This window comes from Oryctolagus cuniculus, chromosome 2 (genome assembly GCF_964237555.1).
Source record: "Oryctolagus cuniculus chromosome 2, mOryCun1.1, whole genome shotgun sequence".
In the NCBI taxonomy this organism is placed as follows: Eukaryota; Metazoa; Chordata; class Mammalia; order Lagomorpha; family Leporidae; genus Oryctolagus; species Oryctolagus cuniculus.
The window spans coordinates 62,071,405-62,090,442 of record NC_091433.1 but is presented as its reverse complement, the minus strand read 5'-3'; the positions used below and the strand labels follow the sequence as shown (position 1 = coordinate 62,090,442).

The window sequence follows — 19,038 nt, the reverse complement described above, 5'->3', positions numbered from 1 at the left end:
GGTATAAAATTAATTTTTAATCATTTTGTAATTCTTTTCCAAAAAATGGTTCATTAATTTTAGTGCAACAAAACACCCTACCATGGATGTTAAATTAATTCTGTGGAGAAACAAAAACTTTCAAGGAACTTCTCTCTGGTGAAAAAGCTGACAACTCTACTCTAGTAATAAAAGCACACTGAACAAACTAGTCTAATTCATGATGTCAAAATGTATGAATTTGGGGCCAGCACTATGGCACAGTGGGCTAGGCCTCCTCCTGCAGCACCGGCATCCAGTATGAGCGCTGGTTCAAGTCCCAGCCACTCCTCCTCCTATCTAGCTCTCTGCTTTGGCCTAGGAAAACAGTAAAAGATGGCCCATGTGCTTCGGCCCCTGCACCCGCCTGGGAGACATGGAGGAGGCTCCTGGCTCCTAGCTTTGGATCGGCTCAGCTCCGGCCATTGCATCCATTGGGGGAGTGAATCAGCAGACAGAAGACCTTTCTCTCTGTTTCTCCCTCTCTCTGTCTGTAATTCTACCTCTCAAATAAATATATACATAAATAAAACTTAATGTATGAGTTTAGGGGGCTAGTCTTGTGGTGTAGTGAGTTGTTGCCACCAGCCGCACCTGCATCCCATATGGGTGCTGGTTTCAGGCCTGGCTGCTCCACTTCCAAACCAGCTCCCTGCTAATGCATCTAGGAAAGCAGCAAAAGATGGCCCAAATGCTTGAGCCCCTGCACCCATTTGAAAGGTCAGGAGGAAGCTCCTGGCTCCCGGCTTCAACCTGGCACAGCTCCAGCCATTGCAGACATTCAGGGGGTGAGCCAGCAGTTTGAAGATCTCTCTCTCTCTCTCTCTCTCTCTCTCTCTCTCTCTATAATTGCCTTTCAAATAATTTTTTAAAGTAGGAGTTCTGTAAGTCATATAAATTTTTATTTGATCCTGCTGTACATAAATGTTATGATTAAAATCAATACATGGGTACACATTTGTGTTTTTATGGTTGATTTTGTTGGATTTTTTTAGTTTTAAAAGGTAACATGGAATTTTTTTTAAAGATTTTATTTATTTATTTGACATGTAGAGTTACAGATAGTGAGAGAGAGAGATAGAGAGAAAGGTCTTCCTTCCGTTGGTTCACTCCCCAAATGGCTGCTATGGCCAGTGCTGCTCTGATCCGAAGCCAGGAGCCAGGTGCTTCCTCCTGGTCTCCCATGCAGGTGCAGGACCCAAGCACATGGGCCATCCTCCACTGCCTTTCCAGGCCACAGGAGAGAGCTGGACTGGAAGAGGGGCAACCGAGACTAGAACCCGGCGCCCATATGGGATGCTGGCACCGCAGGTGGAGGATTAACATAGTGCATCATGGCGCTGGCCTGTGACATGGAATTTTAAGTTCTGACTATCAATACAGTGATATAGTGTTATATTTTTAAAAATATTTTATTCTTAACTGACACATAAATTTTGTACATATTTATGTGATAGAATGTGATGTTTTGATACATATACACTGTGTAATATTCAATCAGGATAAACATATTTGTCTCCTTAAGCATCAAACATTTCTTTATGATGAAAACATTCTAAATGATTTCTTCTTGTTTTTCAGTTCATTTTCACAGAAACATACACAGTCCTTTATCTTTACCAAGAGTCACGTTATTCTGCAAGAGAACACCAGTTATGGGTGTTCTCTTCATATGAATCATTATACATCCAATTGCTAGCACACTGATAATTTAAAAGCACAGTACAATTTTGTTGAATGGAAGTACAAATTAAACAAATTGTCAATCAAATCATGCTTTATATAAAATAACCACTGATTAATGGTTCATTTTGCTCAGGGCCTGCATCGCTCTTTTGGTTTCCCTGTCAATGAAAACTGATTTCTGGCCCTCTCCAGTGTCTGAATCACTATGTCATGCATGGATGAAGGTCATGGATTTTTGTCCTATCTAATTTCAGGGTAGAAATTTGGTGCCCTCCTTGTTCCTTAGCTTTTAGTTGCTTTTTCCTATCTGAAGGCAGATTCTTCACTTCTTGGCTGTATCTTGGCTGCAGGTCTATCTTCATGGAAACTGAGATATCCTTTGCTTAGAAATTATACTTTTAACTAATATTACTTAAGAAGCCAGAATGTGAAAAGAAGCTTTGAAAGGAATAGGTTCCAGAACATGCAAAATTACTAGATATCATGAAGTATGAAGAAAGACCTGAGCTAAACTAACAGTAGGATAGAGTAGGTGGTTAATGGCAAAGGGACACAATCCTAAAATAGGTTAATAAAAGTTGAGAAACAAACACATACCTACCCAAATGATTGTTCTTAAGTTTCCCCTACCCCGATGGGATAGAAATGTGGAAGCAGAATTATAGGGCTTAATATACAAAATTATAGGTTCCTAATACTACGTGCAAGGTATATTACTTCTCCGGATTTCTAGGTTTTCATATGTAAAGTGTGTGCAAGTGTGTGTGTGTGTGAAAGAGAGAGAGAGAGAGAGAGAGAGAGAGAGAGAGAACTCTAGAAAGCTATAATTGACAGGTAAAAGCTATTAGGTGGAAAGGTTACAGTCTAGGACGTTTGGGTCCTACCTTTGCTACAGAGTAGCTTCTCATTATGCATTTATACTTTGAAACTTCAGGGCTCAATTTTCCTCCCCGAAACAATGTGATTGGATTATGTGATCTTAATGATCATTTCTAATTTTAACTTGTTCCATATTTAAGAATACTTGTCAAACTAAGCATCCACCAAGATAACCTTATGAATCAAGTATTACTGGTATTGAGTTTCCGTTGTTATTATAATTGAAAAACATATATTCATAATTTTGGCAACTGATAACTATATTAAAATCCAGTATTGTAACTCCAGTGTTCTCTCTCACATTTCTATTCAGAAAAGTACCAGTACCACAGGATCATATAAAATCTATTAGATTTTCACACGGTTATTCTCAGATTGGATTCTCTGGGCACTTTGGAGTGCTTATGCTATATTAAGGAGGGAAAAAAAGAAAGAAAAGAAAAAGTAACATTGCTGGGTGCCTGCAGTGTGGCAGAGGGTGAAGCTGCTGCTTGTGGTGCTGGCATCCTATATTGGAGCAATTGCTCCAGTCCTGGCTGCTCCACCTCCCACCTAGTTTCCTGGTAATGTACCAAAGAGGGCAGTGGAAGATGATCCAAGTGCTCAGGATCCTGCCATGTGTGGGAGAACAGGATGAAGCTCCCAGCTATGGCTTCAGCTTGGCCCAGACCCAGTCCAGTTCCTAGAGGATGGAAGATCCTCTCTCTCTCTCCCTTTCTCTGTTTCTCCATCTCTTTGTTGCTGTCTTTCAAATGAGTTAATGAATAAATAAATATATATATAATTATTTCACAAAAACAATATTTTTGCATATTATGTGTGCAGATGGCATGAATTTAAAACTGAAGGAGGTAGTAATGGGTTTACATTTCACTCTACTACCTGACTGACCTGAATGTCATGTTGAGATAATGCCTGGATAGCTCAGTTGGTAGATCATCAGACTTTTAATCTGAGGGTCCAGGGTTCAAGTCCCTGTTCAGGAGATAACCCAAAGGATGTGAGCTTCAGCTTTCTTATAAACTAAGTCGGAATAAAAAAAAAATCTATCATACAGTGATATGTGAGTTGTTTGTGTATCCTACAAATATATTATGTTCATCAGTGTGGAAGTCATGTAGGTGATGCTATTGCTAATTAGACATTATTATTTTTATTAACAAATGTTTCTCCAGGCATTTATTTGTAAATATTTTCTAAAATCCTTCATTAATCTTATGGATCCATCTGGCTACTAATTACTGTCTCCTTTTCTCATGCAAGCCTCTAAAATAAAAGTAGTCTACATTACTACTACAGCTCAAATGTGTCCTCCAAAAGATTATGCGTTGGAAACTTAGTCCCCAAAGCCATTCAGGAGTTGGAGGAAGTATTTTAGTGAGATGCTTAGAATTAGATGAGGTAACAAAGATCAGGCTCCCATGCTGGCATTAATGGCCTTTTAAGAAGAGGAAGAAAGACCTGAACTGGCACCCTTGCCGTGGCCCACCATGTGATGCCCTCTGCCATGTTATCAGGCAGCAAGAAAGTCCTCCTCAGATGCTTGACCTTGACATTGAAATTTTCATCCTCCAGAACCCAGAGCTAAAATAAACCTCTATTCCCTGTAAATTACACAGTTGTGGTATTCAGCTGCAGAAACAGAAAAAGGAACAATGCAATTCCAGTGTTTTCTCTCGCACCTTTATTTAGAAGTATCAGATCCAATGGTCATATAAAATGTGTGATCTTTTTTAATGAACTGATTCTCAAATTGGGTTTTCTTGCTGTTTGGAGTGGTTATGAGATCTACATTTTAAAAAAGATTGTTGTATATTACATATGCAGAGAGCTTCAATTTATAATGGAATGAGTAGAAATTGGTTTATGTATTAAGATAATTACTAACATTAAAATTTTCATCTCAACTCAAAACTCAACCAACTGGAATTTGAATTCTGCCTTCTCTCCTCTTGTGGTAAAAATGACCTAACCTCCAAACAAAGGAATTCCTCAACTCAATTAGTGTTTTGAGGTATGTATCTTATTGGACTTTCTATTTTACTTGACAGTATTAAATTTTCACTCTTCTTGAGTTAGTTATTTGTTTTACAAAACACTGAACTTACATGACTACTTTGACAAGTTTTTTTTAATCTCTTTATTTTGTGATTGCTTCTTCATTAATCTACCCCCTGCATGTTAATGCTACTCAGAGTTATATGCAAATGCCTCTGTTCCTACCCCTCCTCTGTCTAAATAGCCTTATATACTTGCATGGATCGAATTTGACCTACTTGTTGAGAACTGACAAATAATAATACCCATCATTATTTTTTCTCAAGCTTTACATTGTTATCTAACTGCACATTGGATATTTCACTTGAAAAAATGAGAGCATCTAAAACTTGACACATACATAATCCACAAAACATCACCTTTCCCAACAACTCTGCTTTCTCTTTATAAGCCCACAAACCCATTTAACAGCTACAATCTGCCAGTACACCTTCTAAATTAGGGACATATTATATTCTAGTTTTTCTTTATTGCTTCATTATTTTATGACATGTTCACTGAATCCAAGCTCTTTACATGACCTATGAAGCTTTTCATCATCTGGCTCTTACCCATATCCAGCTCCATCTTTTGTAATTCTTACTGATGCTCCTCCAATGAGCAATGTATTTCATTTTGTTCATCTTGCATTCCATTCCTAAGCTCTGTTTTTACTCATGTACTGCACTCTGAGCCATTCATTCATTTCCCTTTCACTTAAATAGTTACCTTGTCTACTTTAATACTTGGCTGATGTACTCTACAAGATCTTTATTAAGCCTTAAGTGGGATTATATGACTTTTCAGGCTTCTTATGTGTTTATGTTTAACCATTTGATTTTCCATCCACCATAATAAAATAAGAACAAAGCTGCATCTTATCTTAATATTTTCAGCAGAATTCCTAACATAAAGAAAGGACACAACTTTTTTAGTAAATGAATATGACTGAGTACATAAATAAATATTAAAAGTTTGTTTCAATAATCCTGCATAATTTCTACTTTGATATTCATTTTTCTTTATTAGAATGAGCACAATCAAGTCTAAATAACCTAAATAAATTCAAATTAAAGTTCAATCAATTAAAGGATATCTGCTCTTTCTCTTCCACCCTGAAGTGGCCATTGCCTGTAAGAACTTAGGTGTATTTACAGATACAGAGCCCTAAGATGGCTAATGATGTCCATCTGGTCTCTAGACAATACTAACAATTAACAATGGTATCTACTGTTAGGTATACTATACTGCGGGGTTTCAGGTATATTCATACACAACGTGAGAACCTAATGAACCTTCCACATGTCTACATGCCCTGTCCTTGACCTAACCTTAATATACATCTATACCTGCCAGCCAACTTGATGACACATGAAAAACTTAGATGCTGCTTCATGGAAATGTATTAAGATAATGAGAGGCTTCTAAAGGCCCTCTTGGACTATACTTATGCAAACATTTTCAACCTATCACTCTCTGTTGTGGGCTCCAGTACAACACTCACTACCCTTGAGTGTACTCTACCGAAAATCAAAGAAACAGGTTTGCTTCTCTAAAATTTAGGCAGCATCTCTACGATCTATGTCTGCACCTGGACAACAGCCTGCAATTTATGAACAAAGGATGTGTCACCTTTGTCCCAGAGACAACTCTTACTTAGTGGTACAAATGGAGAGAGATTTTCACTAAAGCAAAAGTGGAGTAGAGGGAATTAGTCAGGTAGAGAAACAATAACATATCCATTAATACCTGACAATTCATTACAATACCAATGGGTAAATTCTACTTTTAAAGAATCTTATGTGGGGAGCAACTGGGAGCAACTCGGACTAGACTAAGTTACTGGAATTAAGACTTATTCTATGCATCTGCTCTCCCACAATATGGCGCTGAGAAGGGAGAAACAGCTTCTACACAGCTGCCTCCAGTTCAACCAATAAACTGTAGGACCTACTCCTGATTGGAGGAGAGCAGCGTACTCAGCGTGTGGGTAGCAGAGTTGGGATTGGTGGAAGAGGACTATAAAGGAGGAGAGAGACAGCATGCACCAGGAACATCTAGGGGGAACATCTACCTGAAGGAACACCTGTGCAGCCCCCGAGAGAGCCGGCCGGCGGTGTGCCGCTCCCCCGCGGAAGTGGGGAAGGTGGCAGGGGGAACCGCCCTTCCACGGAGGTGGAAGGGACGGTAGCCAACCCGGGAAGAACCAGCAGCAAACCCGGGAAGGGCCGAGCAGACAAAAGAACAGCGCAGGGTCCTGTGTCGTTCCTCCACGAAGACGGGGAGCGACATAATGGTGCCGTGACTCGGATATGAAGCCTAGGCAGGGTTTAGTGTCGTTCCTCCACGAAGATGGGGAGCGACATCTTACAATAGAAGAAAATAAGCAAATGAAATTGTTTGCTCACATAATTAGTTGTAAGGGTTTCTGTATCAACTTTTAGTTTTTATTATCATACTGTCATATTACTATATGCTGCTTTCATAGCTTTTGAACCCACAACCACATTTATCTGTGCTAATAGATTTAATCTGTCCTATAGGATGCTTTAGTATTTTCACTCTTCAAATCATATTATACTGTGAGCATTTGATGATATTGTATAAAGGTCTTCATTTAAAAAAGCACAACTTGTAAAATTATATAGAATTATGTGTCATGGGATAAAGCATAACACCTCATTACTCCTCAGTGAAACAAGTCATCACATGTATTAGATAATTTCTTCACATACATCTTTATCTAAGGTTTATTTTACTATTATTTTGTTTTTAATTTAAATTTATTCATTTTTAAAGCCTTATAGAGGGTGAGACAAAAGAGAAGCAGAGCTTACATCTCCTGGTTTAATCCCCAGGTGACAACCAAAGCCAGGTCTGAGCCAGGCTGAAGCCAGGAGCCAGGAAATCTAATCTTGTCTTCCACATGAGTGGCAGGGGCCCAGGCATTTGGGCCATCTTCTCCTGCCTGCCCAGACACATTATAGGGTGTTGGATCAGAATTGGATGGAATCGGCATTCTGGTTTGGGATGCCAGCATCACAAGCAGTGGCTTAACACAGTGAGCCACAACACTGTCACCTGATTTTTGCTTTTTAAATAGCATATGTTCAATCTGTTTTTTTGTTTGTTTGTTTGTTTGTTTTTTGACAGGCAGAGTTAGAGAGACAAAGAGAAAGGTCTTCCTTCTTTTGGTTCACCCCCCCAAATGGCTGCTATGGCCAGCGCACTGTGCTGATCCGATGCCAGGAGCCAGGTGCCAGGTGCTTCCTCCTGGTCTCCCATGCGGGTGCAGGGCCCAAGCACTTGGGACATCCTCCACTGCCTTCCCGGGCCACAGCACAGAGCTGGACTGGAAGAGGAGCAACTGGGTAGATTCCGGCGCCCCAAATGGGACTAGAACCCGGGGTGCCAGCACCGCAGGCAGAGGATTAGCCTAGTGAACCGTGGCACTGGCCTGTTCAATCCTGTTTTAAGGATTAATTAGAAAAATATTGTGACTCTTGAAAAATATTATTTTAATTTAAATAATATATTCTTTAAAATACTCTAATACACAGATTAAATATCTTTTGTCAAAGTCAAAGAAATACAGTGGAGGAAACAAAAAAAATTGAATTATGTGGCCAACATTATAGTGCAGCAGGCTAAGCTGCCACTGTGAAGCCTGCATCCCATATTGGAACACTGGTTCTAATCCTAATTGCACTGCTTCCAACCCAGCTCTCTGTTGATGCACCTGGGAAAGCAGCAGAAGATGGCCCAACTCTCGGGGCTCTGGTATCCATGTGGGAGACCCAGATAGAGTTCCAGTCTCCTGTCTTAAGCCTGATATAGCCCATACTGTTGTGGCCAGTTGGAAAGTTAACCACCAGATGGAAGATCTCTCTTCTCTCTCTTTAAGTTTTTTGAGTGTTGTGGTGCAGTGGGTTAAGTTGCAGCTTGAGATGCCTGCAGCTCATATAGCAATGCTGACTTGTGTCCTGGCTATTCTAATTCTCATTCAGTTTTCTGTTAATGTATCCTGTGTGGTAGAAGATAATGACTCAGATGCTTTGGCCCATGCAATCCATGTGGGAGACCTGGATTGAGTTGTGGGCTCCTGGCTTTGGCCTGGTCCACCCCTGGAAGTTGCAAGCATTTGGAGAGTGAATCAGTAGATAGAATATAGCTCGCTCGCTCTCTCTCTCTCTTTTTCTCTATCTCTATGTTTAGATAAAATCTCTCTGTGTAGATGAAAACAAATAAATGAACATTTAAAGAAAACAAAATTACACTTCAACTAAAACTTAACTACATGTTCTATTTTCCTGTTTTAAATTTTAAAAGAAATAGAATTTTTATCTTATAGTTAGATGGAGCTGAGAATTGCTTCATAATACTGCAGATACATAAACGATGTAAAATGACCCTTCAAGGATTTGAAGAATTACTGCCTATTTTGGATGAAGTTAATCTGAAACTTGCATCATCTGGTGTTGAAAATGTGGAAATGCAGACACACAGTTCAGAGGCCAAGGAAGCAGAGGGAGAAAGTGTTAAGTGTGCTTCAGGAATCTGATTTACTAATATCCATACATACCACCTAACTAGAAATATGAACTAAGTTAAAGAAAAAACTAAATTGTAACATTTTCCAATTTTGGCTACACAACATTTTCAAACAAACCTAGACATTTAAATAGATCAGCCAACCAGGAACCATCAAGATCACTTTTAAATAATCTAGTAAGCATTTATATAAACTTTCTTACCTCCTAAAATTTACAAACTGATATTAGGTTAAATGAAGCCCCAGGTATTTATTTATATGCACATAGAACGAGGCCTTTGCAAATCATGAAATTGTGAATCCAACAGAGTTTTGTTTCAGCTTTCTTTTTGGCAAACTGTCTTATCCCTCCTCTGCCAACCAGCACACGGGTTAAGAGAAGGCATCCACGTAAGGCTAAGTAAGAAGTGCATATTCTTTTTGAGCAGTTGGATACGCTGGGGAAACAGTTCTATTTGGTGAGGGAAACTCCCTGGATCCTGAGACAGTGTCCTGGGTTGCTCTTTCCTACCTTTTGGTGCTCATTACACAAGGCAATCGGGTCCTCACTGTAAATATCAGTTATTTTTCCCCAGGAACTATAAATAACCTAGTAAATATCTACTGTTAACTTTCTCTGCTATTGGAATTCCAAAGCAGTAAAAATCTGTAAAGATAAAAATGCTTCTTTTTATGTGAGTAATAAGTATTGCTTAAGTAAAGCTATGAAGTAAGGAAACATTTATTGTCAGTTTTACCAAGAACTAATGAAGTCCAAAGTTTTTTAATGTATGCAAAAGTTAAATATTTTATGTTTATATACCATAAACATATATAACATATATATAAATATATAAAACATAAAATGAATGAGGATGCATTATTTGCAGCAAAAGTTCCTGAACTTAAATTATGCATGTTTAACATCTTTGGGATGCATGTCCTCGAGGGCATGACATGGGGATCTATCTCATTTGGTTCTTATAAGAAACAAAAGAGTAACTACATATAAAGTACATACTGCCTGCTGCATGGTAAGTTATCAAAAATATATTTTAGAATATGCACAATTTAAATAAAGAGGACTAGAGTATAGCAATGTATTTCAGTGGATGCTACAAGAATTCTGGAAAAAATGTTCACTTAGACTTTTTTCTAAATCTCATTTCAACTTAGGACAGAATGAAGACAAATCTTGCCTAATGAAAGTTATCAGATATCTTTGACTACAATTTTAAGACAAAATTTTTTTCTAAAAAATAATTTAGATGAAGAAATAATTTATTGGGAAAATTTCATATTTGAATATTTCAGACATTATCCTTTAAACAAATATGCATTGTCATACTAATCATCCACTTTTTAAATTAGATCTAAGTATTTTATTAAACCAAAAAATATTATCAACACTATAGATAGACTGTTGTAGAATGACTTCCTTTTTAAGAATATTTTCATATTTTAATAAACATGTATAATAAGTACCTAATATATATTCTACATTACTTATTCTAATTTGTGGGGAGCAACTCGGACTAGACTAAGTTACTGGAATTAAGACTTATTCTATGCATCTGCTCTCCCACAATATGGTGCTGAGAGAGGAGTAAACAACTTCCACACAGCTGCCTCCAGTTCGACCAATAACCTGCAGGAGCTGATCCTGCTCCTGATTGGAGGAGAGCAGCGTACTCGGCGTGTGGGTAGCAGAGTTGGGATTGGTGGAAGAGGACTATAAAGGAGGAGAGAGACAACATGCACCAGGAACATCTAAAGGGAACATCCGGATAACATCTGAACAGCCCCCGCCCGAGAGAGCCGGCCGGCGGTGTGCCGCTCCCCCGCGGAAGTGGGGAAAGTGGCAGGGGGAGCCGCTCTTCCACAGAGGTGGAGGGACGGTAGCCAACCCGGGAAGAACCAGCAGCAAACCCGGGGAGGGCCGGCCGAGCAGACAAAAGAGCAGCGCAGGGTTTAGTGTCGTTCCTCCGCGAAATGGGGGAGCGACACTAATTAATTTTGGATATTCTTTACTTTTGATAGTTTAATTTCTATAAATTAACAGCACATGATTTTCTATAAAATTCATTTAATATTTTTCATGGAAATAGGATATTAGTTCATTGATTTAAGCTCAATTTTCTGTGAGCTATGTCTCAGTTCATCACTTTATATTTAGGTTTTTTAACAATTATAGTAAGAACTGCCAAAACAGAGGCCTATTGCATGAATCCAACAAAAGGTATAAAGAAACAGGGGATGTCACCTGTCCTAGTATAGGAGACAGTGGACACTGAGGCAGAATCGACTATGCATGCCTTGTCAGAAATATACACATGCACTCTCTCTCACCTGTAATTGTTACATATATCATGCACACAGGCATATACTAAAGATTGCAGAGTACTATGATGACTTTTGCTGGTTGTACAGAGGATGAGAACAACTCACAACCATCCATGTGCATTCAGAAGGGGTGACCAATGATACGATGTGCTCACCAAGGAGGAAGGAAAGGAAGTTTGCTATTCAGGTATGATGGAACTTCCCAGGTGCATCGGGAAGGCTCACACCAGTTCAAAGGGCAAAATGATAGTGAGGCAGGTGGCCTGGGTTTGCTTTCATCACAGTGATGAGGTAAGACTGGGGGAGAGGTTCAAACACAGCACCTAGGACCTGTGTGGTTTGATGTTTCTGCTAGCACCAAGGACTGGAAGTGGCCCAGTTGTGGTGCAAGGGGAACAAACACTGTTGGGAACAGAAAACTGCCAAAGGTAAAAAATGTAGTTTCCCTCTTTCTTACACTCAATTATTCTTGTGAAAAACTAAAATGAAGTTAAGTTACTTATTAGTGGTTACTCAAAAGACTACTCCACAACTTTACTAGGATTTCTGTATTAAGATGTGTATTTTACACACAAAATTTCAACTTTATATACAAACAGGATACTTCAAAAGACACTTCAAAAACTTGATGAAAAAAATTCCCATGATCTTTTGATTAGATTTTCCCACTGACTTAGTAGAAAAGACTGGGCTAGAGACAATGGCAGTGTTGCTGCTTTTTGAAGCCCCCTTGTGTGCAACAGGATCAAGGAAACATAAGTGTACTTTTCTCAATGTACACTTGGGAGAACCAAAACAAAGGAAAACAATCTAAAAAAAAAAAAAAAAAAAAAAAGTTTCCCAAGGCTGCCAGGCATGAAGAGCCTGCACAGGAGTAAATGTATGTTTCTATTTAAGAGGGACATTGAAGATGGGAGATTAAGCTTTAAAAAAAAAAAAAAAAACACACACACACACACAAAAAAACAGAATTTATTAGCAACAGATGAATGTGTATATGAAGGCTACATTTGAAGAATGATGGTTTGGGTTTGCAGCCTTGTAAAGCATTTAGCTTCTTTATGAACCATACAAAGAATGAATATGTCTTGAATCTTCTTTTAAAAGAATAAATAAAAGTGTATGTGTGTGTGTGTGTGTGTACAATTATGCAGTTTCAAAGTACTGCTGATTGAAAGAAAATGCACATTTAAAAACTGGAGCAGACCTTGTGGCACAGTGTGTTAAGCCCCCTTTTGTGACACTGAGAGCTCATATCTGAATGCCTGTTCAAATCCCGGCTATTCCTTCTGATCCAGCTTCCTACTGATGTGCCTGTGAAAGCAGCAGAAGATGTCTGAAGCACTTGGACCTTCACCATCCATGGGGGAAAACAAAATAGAGTTCCCAGCTCCTGGCTTCTGGCAGCCCAGCCGTGGCTATTGCATTCATTTGTGAAGTGAACAAGTAGATGTAAGATTCTCTTTCTCTCTGTCTCTCTCCCTCTCTCTGTCTCTGTCTCTGTCTCTCTCTCTCTTTCTGCATCTCTCTCTGTTACTCTACCTTTCAAGTAAATGAACATTTTTAAAAATTAAAAAAAAAGGAGGCCAGCATGGTGGCGCAGTGGGTTAATCCTCCACTTGTGGCGCTGGCATCCCATATGGGCACCAGTTCTAGTCCTGGCTGCTCCTCTTCCGATCCATCTCTCTTCTATGGCCTGGGAAAGCAGTAGAGGATGGCCCAAGTCCTTGCGCCTCTGCACCCTGCTCCTGGCTCCTGACTTCGGATTGGTGAAACTCCAGCAATTGCAGCCATTTGGGGAGTGAACCAACGGATGGAAGACCTTTCTCTCTGTCTCTCCCTCTCACTGTCTGTAACTCTGCCTCTCAAATAAAATAAATAAAATCTTTAAAATAATTTTTTAAAAAATTCTGTAAGTTTTGATTTTTTAGAATATCTTCTAGTTTGAATTTTCATATGACTTCCCACAATATTTTTTAAAATATTTATTTATTTTATTTGAAAGGCAGAATTATAGAGAGAGGAAGAGACAGAGACAGAGATCTTCCATCCACTGGTTCAGTCCACAAACATATGCAATGACCAGAGCTGGGCCATATCAAAGCCAGAAGCCAGGAGCTTCTTCTGGGTCTCCCACACTGGTGCAGGCCCCAAGCACTCGGGCCATCTTCCACTGTTTTTGCAAGTGCATTAACAGGGAGCTGGACTGGAAGTGGAGCAGCCAGCTGGGACTCAAACTCACCCATATGGGACCCCCAATGCGACAGGAGGTGGGTTAACCCACTACATCAAAGTGCTGACCCAATATTTTTATTTCTTAGTGGTAATATAATGCAACTTTAAATATTTTCAGTGTTGACAGTCATATATTGCTAGAAAACGAACCAAAAGACTATTTCGCAGATTTGCCCATGGTGTCCCAGGAGAAAGTAATTCATGTTCCACAAAAGGAGATTTCTTATCATTTAACTACATTCTAATAACAGTTGGAATTAATTAATTATTATGAGATTTCCCAGAGACTCTGATGGCCTAATTTTACCATCAGTTTCTAAGAGACCAACATAGTGTTCAGTTTTTTGAAGATTTATTATTACTATTGTAATAATAATTTCTACTGTTAGTTCTGTTTTGATTCTAATGAAAAGAGGTGTGTTGGGAAATTTATATTTTTCACTGGCCATTGTGGAGACAACATAATAGAAATGATGGATGCCTAAAACTGTTTGATGTGACTGTCATTTGGGGCTTTATGTCCATATGTACATTCACATTAGTTCAGTTCAAACTTTTGTAAAATATCTTCAGAGCATGCCATTGAAGACCTTTAAAATAATAAAAAAAGACACCCTAGAAAGAAGTGAAATGAATTCCTAATATACGTGTAGTAGTATAAATGCTTTCTCAATACCAGCATTGTTTCCAATACCGATCACTGAGATATGAAACCAGCACCACTTCAATTTAAGAACCAAAAAGGATAGTGCCAAAAATGACCTCACAGGTATGTTTACTCATTAGCACTACCATACGTTTCTATTTACACTGACATAGAACTTGCCAGTGACTCTGCTCTGACATCCATAGGCAAAGACCAAGCATCTGGCTTTATAATTCTAAACCTCCGTGTCCTAATTTTATATTTTCTCTTTCCTTAAAAATTCTGAGATTGCCTATTATATATTACAATAGTCAGTATTTTTCATTTCCCTTTCTGCTCATCTAATCTCAGAGACCCTATGAATGACTGGACCTAATAAGAAACTGAAATAGTCTGGCATTTTCTGCGCTTCAATTGAAAGTCTCATTCTCAAGAATTAGACACATCCCTCAGCGGAGCACTGATATCACAGTGTGCCCAGTCCTTCACGCCTTGAGAGGTTTTCTGAACACCATTATCACTCAAGGCCACTTTCGCTCTTTGGAAGTACGACATCAGCAGTAAGATACCCTGTTAAATGCTGTTTGCTCAGTTTAATTGATGCTTTATTTCACACAGGATTAGAATTCAGTGATCCTGATGGCTTCCCCCCACAAGTAACCATAGAACAATACCCACTATCATGGAGGTGAACAGTTACATAATCTATAAACAAAAAGTCTCATTTTTAAATGTGTAGAAAACCTTGACAGCATGGACAGGTTGTCTTCTCATTCTTATTTGTTGTTTGAAGTCAAAATTCCATTCCGAACAGTGCCCAGGTGGTGAAGACTTAGAAGCTGTTTTTCAGCTCTGCTTGAGTCATCTGCCTCTGTCAAGTTTACAACTGCTGTGAAGTGGAACCCTCATCTCGTTACACAGGTCTTGTGGTGGACCTTGAGGATGTCTATCTGAGCTACATTTTAAGTTCCCATACCAATTAATTCCAGATGTGATTTGAAAAGATGAGCTTTGAGTGGTATAAGCTGATAAGACTGATCTCCTTATCCTTGTCATCTTGGTTGACTTGGGGATGATCTAGGACATGTGAATTTTATGATCTGTATTTGACGGTTATGAGATGTCTCTCTCTCTCTCTTTTCCTGGAGAAGAATCAGGAAACCTAACAACAATGGCTAACATTTATAATGTACTTACTATGTGCTAAGTACCAAATCTTCTAAGCTTATTGTGTGAATTAACTTATGCAGTTCTCACAGTAATTCAATGAGACAGATTCTGAGCTTATTTAGATAATCCATATGAATGAAGGACACAGAGGTTGAGTAAACGCTCAAGGTCATAATGGTTGAGATGAATTGTGAGCTCAGACAGTCTGAGGCGAGGACCATGTTCATTAGCAATCCACTGTCATGTTTTGCATTTGCTGTCCTTCAGCTATAAAGGGAGCAGTCTTACTCAGAGAAGACACAAGTTAAGAAAACCAAATACAAAAGGAAGGTGAGCCCAAATTGAACAGTGAGCATAGTCCACTCCAGCTCTGAAATTTTCAGTTTCAAAAGTCAATAAATGTTCTTCATTGTCTAAATTCATTTGGATTAGACATTTTTGTTTCTTAAGGCTGAAAGCATACCAATCAATGCATCAGTCATTGCCAGGATAAATAGCTATAAAGAACAGACGTTAATATGTTAATTTGGTTGTGCAGAAAAGGGAGAATGGATGTTCTGTGGACCTCTGCACTTCTGGTCAAAATCTGATAAGCCTTGCTACATTCTAATAATTAGTGATTTTCATCCAATAAGGATAATGATATTGCCCTCCTCTCAGCAATAAGTTGGTAATGCATCTGTAACAGATCAGTGTCACTGAGTGTGCACATTGAATGCATGCCTTTCGGCTTGCCTCAATGATTAATTTAGGGATAGGCCAATTCCAATGTTGTGGAAGTGGTTGTCTTTTCCTCTCTCTCTTCATGTCAAGGAAGATCTATGCTGCTAGCATAATTTTTGACCAAGGAGAAAGACATCTGAAAATTCAGCCACACTTGGAAAGACACAGAAATAAAAATGCTGAAACGAAACAAAGGAAGAAGTTTAATTTAACATCCCCTGCTCAGACAATGTTGGTTATGTGAGGCAATTAATATCCTTTATTGTCTATCACACTTTCAGATAAGTTTCGTATTACTCCTCAAAGTAGGCTAAGTGATATAATGTGCCCTGCACTTCAGTTTTACAGGAAATGTGTCCCTTGGGCATTCTCTTGTTTTCCTCATCTGCATGATGTAGTTGAATTTAGTCCCTTCTCCTTTCCCCTTTGAGTTCCAATTATTTATCAGTCTCCTATGCAAGTTGTCATGGTGAGGAGGAATGAATTTGCAGGACAGGAAAACGATTAAAGAGGTGCTGACCATGATAAGCCATCAAATTATCTAAAAGATAAGATTTTAGTTTAAGCCTGTCTTCTAATGTGAAACCATTCCAAACCTCAGTGGCTTAAACCAGTAGCCATTTGTCATTTCTCCTCAAGTCTTCTACCTCATCCAACTCTGCAAGTGTTGTAAAGTGGAACTTTCATCTTATTACTAAGGCTATGCAGAGAACATTGAGTTTGCCTTCCTAAAATCAATTTCAGCCCTCCAATTGTGTTGTGGGTGAACTGGGTGGTATTTCTGTTCCATATCAGGATACCAGCTGGCTGGGTCATTCGTGCAGTGACATTCAGCTGGGAGTCTGGATCAGTTCTCCATCAGGGAATTTGATCCTCCAGGACCTCTCCAATTATTCTCTTCAGAAGGAGAACCTAGATTTTTCCATTGCATGCTATGCATCTAATGAGGGAATATTCCAAGAGGGCAAGCCCCGATGTGCAATGCTTATCAAGCCTCTGTTGAAACTATGCTGGTTATTGGTCAACACAAATTATATAATCACGCCCAGAGTTAATATGTTAGGAACTGTGCAAGAGCATGGGGTCTTGAGTGTTAGCACTGTAACAGTCTATCAACACAGATAATAGGATCCTTTACATTGTCAGTATTAATTCCTTTTTAAAATCTCCAAAAGTTTGCTGTCTGAAATCGATCACTGTATTAACTTCTATGGTCTCACTAAAATCCTCCTTCAACTATTAGAGCCACAAAATTGTAATTTTGGGGGCCAGTGTTGTGGCTCAGTACCCCATATGAATGCTGGCTCAAGTCCTAGCTGCTCTGCCTCTGATCCAGCTCCCTGGAAATTCTTCTGAGAAGGCAGAGGAAGATGGCCCAAGTATGTGGGTCCCTGCCACCCACCCCCCTGGGAGATGTGTATGGAGTTCCAGGCTCCTGGCTTTGGCCTGGAACAACCCACACTGTTACAGTCATTTGGGGAGTGAACCAACAGATGGAAACTCTCTTCTCTCTCTCTCCTTCCCTTATCTCTGTCTCTCTGTTTCTCTCTATAACTATGCTTTTCAAATAAATAAATATTTTTTAATTTAAAAGTATTTTAAAAGAAGTAATTTTCATGATGCAGGTGCAATGTGGGTGAGGTGGCAGAGACAAAAGTCCATTTTATTGTTTTATCTACCTGACTTAAGTACATTTCTGTTCCTTGTAACCAAATGTCCCTGAACGAAACAAATGAGAACATTATTTTCTAACAGAAAGGAACATAGTATTTTAGCATTATAAGATATTAATTAGAACACCTGAATAGCCTTGCTGTTTAAGAACTTACTTTTAAGCATGCTCTATCCTGGCTACTGCTATGTGATTTCCCAGGAGCTAAATAATCAGATTTTACCATCAAACTTGTGAGGCAGTTATCTATTTTCTTTCCTTTATACATTTAAGGAAATTGGGGTTTGGTAAGTTTAATAACTTATCAATGTCATAGCAGGAGAACGTGGAATAGCTAATATTTTAAAGAAGATTAGGAGAGTTTCGTTTCTAAAACTGAATTACATAAAATAGGTAATTTGACAGACACTTATAAGATTCATCAGTTACTAAGCTTTACTTTTCCCCATCTCCCCAAAATATCCACTTTGGTCCTGCAATTGAGGTGACTTAATTTTCACATCAACAATCCTGTGGAGGTCTGCGTTGACTGACACTGGTTTCTGGCTGCACAACTGTGCCCTTCTCTCGATGGCTGCACCCATGCCCTCTGAATGCTACACACTAGTCCAATGTTGACCTCCTCCCTGGGTGCAGGATTCCTTGTTCACCTTTCTCTGTTTCAACTGGTATTTTTTCATTTATCTTTTGGGTGCCTTTCTGATGTAATTCTTAGACATGCATGTCCTTTGTCATCTTTGGATAGTTAAGATTGTTTTATAAATGACTTCGTTTAGTTGCCCGGTAAGTAGATCAAAGCTCATTCTGTTGTATATCTGTGTTAAGCATCTCTAAATTTAACAATCAAGCAAAAAAGCAGATTGGAAATTGGACTGAAATCAAAGTATAAAGTCACAGAAAATGGGTAATGAAATCAAAATCAAGGAAATATAAATTATGTAACCAATTTAAGTTCAGAATTGTAAAGCATCAAATAGTCAAGATTGTCATTTAAAGTCATGGAAATATGTGATGTAACCAAGCTTAAGAAGCGAAGATTATAGAATATGACATTAAAAGACTAGGGTTAGATCACCATCATGAATTAACGTGTTTGAT

At 38.8% G+C, this 19,038-nt stretch overlaps 1 non-coding gene across 1 annotated transcript; it reads left to right on the top strand.

Annotated features, from left to right (window-relative positions):
* The first annotated feature begins 3,496 nt into the window (after positions 1-3,496).
* Positions 3,497-3,569, top strand: TRNAK-UUU (transfer RNA lysine (anticodon UUU)). The gene has a single exon. It is a non-coding gene; the product is annotated as a tRNA-Lys (tRNA).
* The last annotated feature ends 15,469 nt before the right edge of the window (positions 3,570-19,038 follow it).